Source organism: Neopelma chrysocephalum, unplaced genomic scaffold, assembly GCF_003984885.1.
Source record: "Neopelma chrysocephalum unplaced genomic scaffold, ASM398488v2 Primary Assembly neopelma1_85, whole genome shotgun sequence".
Classification (NCBI taxonomy): domain Eukaryota; kingdom Metazoa; phylum Chordata; class Aves; order Passeriformes; family Pipridae; genus Neopelma; species Neopelma chrysocephalum.
This window is the reverse complement of record NW_020897747.1, coordinates 5,745,295-5,754,687: the sequence shown is the minus strand read 5'-3', so window position 1 is coordinate 5,754,687 and position 9,393 is coordinate 5,745,295. Positions and strand designations below refer to the sequence as shown.

The window sequence follows — 9,393 nt, the reverse complement described above, 5'->3', positions numbered from 1 at the left end:
ATTGTCCCTTCCCCATTCCTCTAATATTCTGCCTCTGATGATGTGAAATTCTCCAGGCAAGAAAAGAACACCCCCACCTCCACAGGGCACTGTGTCCTTGAAAGAAAGGAGAGTGTGCAGGTGCATGATTCATTCCTTTGGTTAGGTATAGACTGAAGAACTCTTTTGCTCTTCAAAGCAGCCCACTCCACAGAGAGACATCTGGTAAATCCTACGTGAGTTAATCTCCTGCCACAGTCTCAAAAACACACACAAATGAAACCAGGTCCCTCCTGCCGGCAGCTTCTCTGCATGGGAGGAAATAACAAGCCTTGTCCTTGAAAGGTGATTCCTCCATGGGATATGGAATAGAGCTCCCTGTAGGACAGGGACTCGTCCCCATGTTGAGAGGTGATACAATGACTGTGAGTGAGCCTTTTAATGATGGACAAAATAAATTTGCTTTGGTGTATTGGTACCTGATGGAAATTGCAGAGATCTGGGTCAAAGTAAGAATGCTTGCTGGAGGTAGAAGGTGATCCAAAAAGTTGCTGTCCTTTTGCTCCACCCTCTGTCAGAGACCTTTGGAGAGGCTGAAGCTACACATAACACCCTCTGTCTGCTCTCAGCTGATCCATAGAGGAATCACTCCCCCAGGGAGCTGGGACACAACCCAACATGCATAATCTGACACAGTTAATACTCCTAATGGCTCCATGTCACCTCCTTAAAGAAAAATAAAAAAAATAATATCACCACACTTCCCAAGTAAAATATCTTGCAGTTGAGTATCAACAGACCTGAGCTTGTCACTGCAGAAGTGACAGTAGACCCATAAAGGCACTTCTGTTTCTACCCTCTAGATGCCAACCTCTGGCATGACCTATCAAAAGATCTTTGCAGATCTAAGCTTTCTCTGCAAGCTTCTTGCTTGTGATTTAACAGGATCCACAGCTAGTCCTATGAGATGTCCCGGGGCAAATTCCCAGGGATTCAACATTTTAACAGATGTATCAGACTAAGACATTTTTCTGCCACTCACATCTCAAACTTGGTACACTTTGCTAGTAGGATGATGAAAGTCAAATATGTAGAAGGATTTGGTCATTATACTCTGATATAGACCATCATTTATACACATAACACTTTTTCCACAGAGAGAGAAAAGTGCCTGAACTCAACCACTTCTTGCAGCCCAGCAAGAAAGAGGACTGGGTCTTGTGGGTTGCCTCCGTACAGGTCAGGGTTAAACTGATGGCATTGATTAAATGTAAATGGAAGATATTACATAAAAAAATTGCATAATGTTCCCAGATGTTTTCAATTTTCTGAGTACTTCTAAAAATAAAATGAACTTTTAATACTTAATCAACATAGTTATTCATTCTCCTTTACCCAAGATGAAATTTCCCATGAATTTTTTATGGATACACGTTAGTTATTGCCTTTGGCTTCCTGGTTCAGACACAGTTCTGCCCTCTGTTCCACTGATTGTGCAAATTATCCCCCACTGCATAGACTGGGTACACTTTTAAGTCCTTGAAAGCTCTTCAATTGATTTGGTTTAGCTAGACTTACTTCAGGAGAGGAATATTGGCAAGGAATGCATTAGCTACCTAATGGGAACATAGCACACCCCTTGTTACCATCTGGTCACAGCCCCATGTAACCCCTTACCCCACAGTGGCACCCATCTCCCCCAGAGTCTGGAACAGCCTGGCAGCATGGGCATGTGGCTTATTGTGGATACCTGTCTACTGTTTATTTTTTTTCATATCCTCCTGCATTTGTAGATGCTGGTGGTAGAGATGCTTTTAGCATGATGAGATGAAGACTTAATCTGATGGTGCTAGGCTGGATTTGTCTTCGCAATTTCTGTTTTCATCCAGCACCAACAAAAAAAAATCCAGTGCAGGGAGAGGAAACCTTTAGGTGCAGTAAATCAGTGCAATTTTTTTTTACTCTAGACCTAAATGACTCTGTGATTTTTATTCCTATGTTTATTGCATAACATTCCACAACACATGTCCTTAAAGACGAGAATGTGTTTTCTTGATGTATCAGAGATGAAATCCCAGTCAATTTGTGCCCAAGGTTCTAGTGTAAGTGCACAGGGTGCATCTTGGTGAAGAAGGAAAAGGAGCACTGAGAAAGCTTGAGAATGCTTGCATGACCACTTCCTAAAAGCAAAGTGCTGCAAACAACAACCGAAGAAAATGACCAGGACGATATTGAACTGTCAGCCAGGGGTAACAGAGAGGACACTCAAGTGACATGTCAGATCCATGTAAAAATAAAAGCTTGTAGCTTCCAAATGTTTCTGTGAGTGCTTTAGCTTGTCATGCCACCTCACATCTCTAAGGAAATGATGAACCATCAGCAGGGAGGGCTTCACGTCAGGGACAGGTGAAAAGCAGGAAAAGATGGGATTGGTATCAATCCAAGCACAGCTACTGCTTGGCCCAGTACCAGCACCAGCCTCTGCTCAGCACATCCCACACATAAAGCAGAAGATTGCCCAACAGCACCGTGTAGCCACAATTGCAAAGCTGAAAGGCAATAGCCCATTATGTTGTTTTCAGCAGTGCTGCTACACAGTCATACAGTGTTTAGCAAAGTGCCTTGTGTGTCTTTTTCTGCCAGTGTTAGGAATCCATTTAGAACAAGCCATTGAGCTTTATTTTTATTTTACTTAATTTTTTTTCCAAATGCATTAAGATAAATATGTATATTAGCAGTCACTAGGGCAAACAGAAAATATTCATTTGCATTTATTGCAGGCAGTTAGAACCCTACCACACTTTACCTTTCAGAGAGGAAATTTCTCCTGTGATGAATTAATCTTTATGAGCTAGTTCTTATTTCCTTCATTTCTTTGCAGCTTGGCTTTTTAAAAAAGAAAACGAGTGTTTATTTTTTTGTTATGTGAATTGCGTTTTCTGCTAACCACTATTTATAAAAGGGGTGACTGGTCCTCAGCTGAAGTACTCCCACTCAGAAACCTAAAAAGACCAGAATATTTACCTCCGTCATGTACCCAGCCCTAAACATTTCCACAAAATTTTCAGGAGCCCTTGAAGGGGAAACATTTTTGTAATGGCCAGTGCCATCACTAGAAGCTATTACATTCTGAAATTAGCAACATGCTTTCTCCAGATTGTTCCATTTGTTCTCAGTTCATGGAAACCACCCAACAAATTGATCTGGTCTGCCATCAAGCTCATTACAAAGGGTCATGGGAAGAACAGGAGAGTGAGCACAGGGTCCAAGAGACTTTGGTGGGGTGTGCAGCTCTATTAATACATATCGCCCACATGCTGCAAGAATTGCAATCACCAAACAGCCATTACAGAAGTGCAGTGAACCCCACTACCTCCCTTCTTTCTTTTATCCTCTGCCTGTTATCACATAGAGTCTCTTAATTTCCAAACCTTATGCTTTCCACTTTTCTGGCTTTTAAGGAGGCTCCTTTCTTTCCCTGTCACCATTCTGCCAGTGCCAAGGCCACCTGGGTAAGCTGCAGGGACCACTGGAGGCAGCACAAGGCCAGGCCATTCTACGAATCTATGATTCTACGACTCTGAGGACAATTCTATGACTCCATTGGTACAATGCAGTCGGTAGTGGAAGAGTTATGACTTCCATGCCTCTGCTGCCTATCAGTTGAAAAGCCCATGGTATGAAAAGCCAATTAATTGATATTATTTAAAGACTGCTTTTCAGAGGAGTTCTTTGTTGAAGGGACTGAATCTCAACTCTGTGCTAAATTATGCACAAGAGTTAAGGGAGGTGAGAGTCAGAAATCCACTGGGTAATCATAATCACTGTGCAATTAGGTTTGATATCATAATAGAAGGTTACTCTCCTAGGGGTAATGCAGTGAGGGTGAACTTTAAAAGGCCAGATTTTAAAACTACGAGAAAAATGATTAACAGAAGGCTCAAGGGCATAGTGAAACTCTTTAACAACTTAGAGCAAATTTGTTCCTAGAGTAACTGCTCTGGCAGCCTCAGGAGTTGTACCAAGGGTGAGTTTGGCTAATGTAATCAATCCCGAGGCTATTTAAGAATCTGTTCTAGAGGGGCAGATGGTGCTTGGACCTTTGAGCTGAAAATAAGAACAGGAAGAATGAAATTTGCACGGCTGAACAGAGTTTACTGAAAATAAACATTCTTTTAAAAATTAGAAAGGATATCTGACTAAAGAGCAGAACAGAGGGTAGAGTAAATGCAGACAAGCTAGAAAGGAAAGGGACATAGATGTATAGGTCTATTTAAAAAAATCAAGGTATTTCTGATACAGTAGAAGAGAAAAAAATTAAACCCCCAACCAGGCATATAATGAGTGAAACTTAGAAAGCGCTGTTGTTATGTGACAGCTTTATTGTACCTAATTAACTCAAATATATGTATCTGCTGGAAGACACCACTCTCCATGGTTACTTGCTGTCAGATGTACTAAAGCAGGAATTTCTTCTGCACAGCCCTCTATCTTTGTGGGGAGAGGGGAGACTGAAATTTCAGAGGATGCTGAAGCAGGAATAAAACTGTGGCATGAGTTATTTGTATGGATGCAACGAAAGAGATTTCTTGTCTTTGCTGCTTTCTCTGGGAAAATAGAGAGTGAATTCAGCAATGACTTACTTTAACACTGTGGGAGGTGAATAGGACCTGAGGAAGGAGTTATATGGCAGCCAGTTTACCAGGGCAGTAAATCAGCTGGACTAGGCAGTGCCCAGCCCAGCCTGTAGAGAAAACAAACCATATAATAGTGAACCTGTCAAACAAGGTGCCCCACTCACCTTATGGGGTGAAATTCCCTGCTGAAAACAAAGGAAAGGGTTCAGTGCTGACTCCTATTGTGCAAGAACCGCAAGGGAAAACTCACTGGGACCTGCTGCAGGAGTGGTACCCCAAGTGCTTGTGGAAATGCTGCCCATCCAGGCAGTGCTCCCATTGCTGCAATACCAGCACTGCAGGGAAGGTCACAGCACCTCTGGGGCAGATTCACACCCCAAAAGTGGTAGAGACACCCTGGCTGGGACAGGATCCCCCATGATCCCCCATCCCTTGAAACAACCACCACCAGCTGGTGCAACACAGGACATGAGTACAAGGATCTCAGCATGGACAAAACCAAAAAGTCGATTTACCTTTTTTTTTTTAAGTTTCCCAAAATGTCACCATTCTCTCCTTTCATGTTTATGCAGCCTTAAGCACAACAGTCCCTCAGCCTCAGCTGTAGCCTCTAATGTCACCATAATGAAGGCAAATGAATGACGATAGGAAGAAAACCCACTTCAGTCACCGTAAGGAAATATTGTTACTTCAAAGCAATTCTTCATCTGAAAAGTTAATAAAATAGTACATAAAGGTGACTTGGTAGATATAATTTACTTCACTTTTCAAAATGCTTTTGATAAAGTCCCTTATAAAAGAATATTAATGGTAATGAGAATGATCTTACATTTATGGTGGTACCTCTCATTCAGATGAATCTAAAAGTGCTCTACAAAGTTTTTACTAACTGATTGTACAAATAAGAAGTCATATATATCCCCAAAGTGTTGCTAGATCTGGGAGAAGGCATGACAGCTATTTAATTGCCTAGTATGCTGCTGTTCAATATTTTAGGGCAGGGTGTAAAAGCAAAAGCTACAAATATGTGCAATTAGATTCAGTTTAGGCAGGTAAAAGCTACTTTCCAAAGCTGAGATTTGGCTGACAACCAAGCTCATCTTCTCTCTCTGCCCTCACCCAAATGTTAAGGGATGCCTTAGGCTGAACAGATGAATGGTTCAGCTGGAAAAAGGCATCTTTTTCAGATTGCTCCCAAATAGGCAGACAGTGGCCATTTTAGGTTGCTCCTCAATATACAGTGGGATGTTCATGGGCACCTATACTTGGACATCCGACTCCAGAGAAGCACCATCATTTACATTTTCTCCAAATTTTCCATAGGTTTTTCATCTATGTCCTTCAGCTTCGTAAAGCAGCTGCCAGCTCTGACAGCCACCAGCAGAGTATCTTCAGCTCTCGTTAGTCTTTGGGAAGCAACCTCTGCTTCATTTCTACAGTCAGTTTTGCTTTGAGGTGCATATCTGAAGCACTACTAATCCAGACCATTATAATCTTGAATACAGTTTCAGCCATAAGCATATTCTGTTTAGAGAGTATCAGAATATTTAATTTAAAGGCATAAAATGTCTCATTTAATTGCCTGAAATCAAAGGTTTCATATTTTAATTAAGCTTTTAAGAGGACTTATTTCATTGCTCTGATTTGTTTTTCTCCTCTCAGATATGAAGGTCATTAAAGAATATTTTTACTGATTAAGCAATAGTAAGAATAATTTCATCAAATGTCTTGGACAATGTGGATACAACCCCAGACCTGAACTTCACACACTATCAGTGATCAGTGGATGAACACCACTCACTTATTGTGCCTGGCTCAGTGAAAAGGGCTGCCTGAACTTCCGAGTCCTTTATTTCTTGTTACTTGCAAAAAAAGAAGATGCCAAGAATGCTGAATTATAGCTTCTCCCTAGACATGTATTCCTCCATGGTCAGGCTGCTTTGGCAGCTTTTCTACTCTCTCTTAAATGAGCAGCCTAAAACCAGATACATGACCAGTGTAAAATGAAAGCCAGGAGCTCACAGATGGGGGTTGAAGAGGACCTTGAAAGTACTAAGATGTCCTAGTTGTGTAGGCAGAAAGATTTCAGCTCAGCTGTAATACCCTTGGGCACACCTTTAAAATGCTCCATCCAGCCTCTGCCCGAGGCAGCACGCGTCTCGTGTTTATCACCATCCTGCTGTACTTTTTTGCAGAGCTAAACAAAGGACAGGGTCCCTTCCTCGAGTATGACAGCTTGTCAGACTTTGCAGTACAATCCATATTTCATATCAAAAGTTCCCCTCAAATTCAACTTATATAAATTATATATTGCTAGGTAAACACGACCTTCCTCTGCCAATTCTTTCAAGCCAGAGACAGAAGCCAAAACAAGAAAAATCTTGTGAGAACAGACATCCAGGGCCAAGCTGTCAAAAACCTTCAACAAGGAACTGAATTGTCAACAGAGGTCCTCATTTCACAGGGTGCTTGATTCCTGCCTCAACGCTCCCCTGCTCAAATTGCTGATGGATTTTTGCCCAGAATGATTCCATGTCTTTACATTGCAGCCTTTTATTTCCTACATGATTCTTCTCAGAGGTTATGAAGGTCCCATTTTTAGTACAATCCTTTGGGAAAAAGAGAAAAGAACAATTCTTATGTGAAAACGTGGCCCCGCAGTCTGCCCCACAGTGCAGCAGGAGCCTCCCCAGACCCCCTGGAGTACATTCACATTCCTGTGGAGAAACTGTCTCACCCTCTACTTCCCACAGGCTCTGGAAAGCAAAACCCTTACTGTTAGGCAGTTTAATTTCAACTGTGAATAAGCATTCATGTACTTGCGGCCTGTTCAAGGAGGCTCTTTAGGCAAAATAATGGTTTAAAACTTCTTTCTGCTGCCAGGGTGACATAAAGAGGCCTCAGCACACCCCAAGGCTGCTGTATATGCAACACAGTAATTTAAACTGCTGTCTCCTGCAAGGCTCATTGCGTGTGGTGCACACCTGGCCTCTCTAACCTGATCAACATTTAATGCTTTGCATCTTTATAATGTGTTTTAATCCCCTCAGTAAAGACATTCTTAATGCAGTGTGCCTGCAAGAGGCTCTCAAATGCCTTGGAAATAAGGGACAGGGAGTTTTCCAAGCACATACAAAGCTAGCCACTGTCCCACACCTTCTGCATGTTCCCATACCGGGAAGACAGAGTTACAGGCTGCTGGAAATGGGGAAATAAGAAAGGAAGACATGGGTGATAAGTCCCCTACCCTCCTACACTGATGCAAGGCACATTGACACCTCAGGTTTCAAGGTGCAGATCTGATCTCAGACACTCACTTTTGGAAGTCAGTGGCACCACAGTCAGCAAGGGAACCTTTTTCTTGGGTACACAGTTGCTTGAAACATTGCTATCCAGGTGCTGATTGCTACTGGCATTTGTCTTTCAGCAGCTGTCACAGCAGGCTCCTAGGGATGTGTGGGAAATGCCTTGCAATTATGTGCTTTATGACACATCCCAGAGAAACATTTGGCCATATGTGTTTGCACAAGGGCACACATCCCATGTGCAAGAGGGTCCATGCTGGGCGCTATCAACATAACAAAATTACTCTCCCTCTCTGACCCGTCTCTGATGCACCTGACAGCTCTCTTACACTGGTGGAAATGCCTGTCTTCTGCAAGATGTTTATCTGTCTGATTTTCCCATGATTTGCATCTTGCTGCCTCCTGCCCTGGGTTATTCCTACAGCCAGCTGAATCTCCCTTTCCTAGGGGCTGTATCTCAGCTCTTCTCTGAATTTCTGAGCGAACAGGGACTGGGTTCCCTGCCCACGTTCTGTACCTGTGGCTGACTCCTAGACACTGAGCACAAATGTGTTAGATGCACTGTTAAATCACTTACTGTTCTGGAAACTCACTCTGCTCTGGAGTCTGGGGGACAGTCTTCAGGGAAGAGTTCATTTATTTTTGTCGCTGTGTCCTCCTTTTCAGGGACCATCATCAAAAGGGCTGTGGGGAGAAAAGCCTCCACTATTCCCTGAGAAAAATGTTTGTAGATAAAAAATAATTTTTCTTCCCATTAGACTTTTTGGTGTTTTCGTTGTGTTTTTTTTTTTTTTTTTTTTAAATTGAGGTGGACCCATGGCCACTAGGGGTTTAAAATCTTTTTCAGATTTTGCCCTTGATGATAGATGAAAACCCCTTCTGAGCTGTTACCAAACCTGTCCCAGCAGGGCTGACAGAAAGACCAACAGGACAAGGGCTAACACCGTTCCCTCTCCACATGTGCTTTCACCACATATGCCTAATCTTTAGGCTCTTTCTTCCACAAGCCTGTTTGAATGCTTGAACCCCTAAATGTGTCAATGTACAGTAAAACATTCTCTTTTTTTAGTTTTTATCATCCTAGGGGAAAACAAAGGAAGATCTGACTGTGTCCCAAGAACTGCTAAATTCCTGGTCTCTTCACAGAAGCCTGGCTCTTGTTGGACCAGTAATATGCCCTGCAATGGTCCTGCAGTAAAGCCTGATGGATGGACAGTGAGAGTCAATAGAGTTCAGTCCTCTCATGAAAGCCAGACAAAACACTTCCCCACTTTCAGTATGCTGTGGTATTCCCTCTACATTAATCTGAGCTAATTTCTTTTTTTAGGTGTGTTTTTTCTTTTGCTCCCTTTGAAGGTCCTAGGAGGACCTCCTGTGGCTTTCACCAAGTGAATCAGAAAGTCACACTATGGGACCTGGGTGGTTTCTAGGAACCTCCCAATTAAAATGGCAAGCAGCTCCACAGTACTGCA

At 42.5% G+C, this 9,393-nt stretch overlaps 1 long non-coding RNA gene across 1 annotated transcript; it reads right to left on the bottom strand.

Annotated features, from left to right (window-relative positions):
- Window positions 1-444: 444 nt before the first annotated feature.
- On the bottom strand, window positions 445-3,523 carry LOC113971781. The gene is made up of 3 exons (XR_003535654.1): window positions 3,411-3,523; window positions 2,786-2,865; window positions 445-705 (listed from the first exon to the last, which is right to left on the bottom strand). It is a non-coding gene; the product is annotated as an uncharacterized LOC113971781 (long non-coding RNA).
- Between the last annotated feature and the right edge of the window lie 5,870 nt (window positions 3,524-9,393).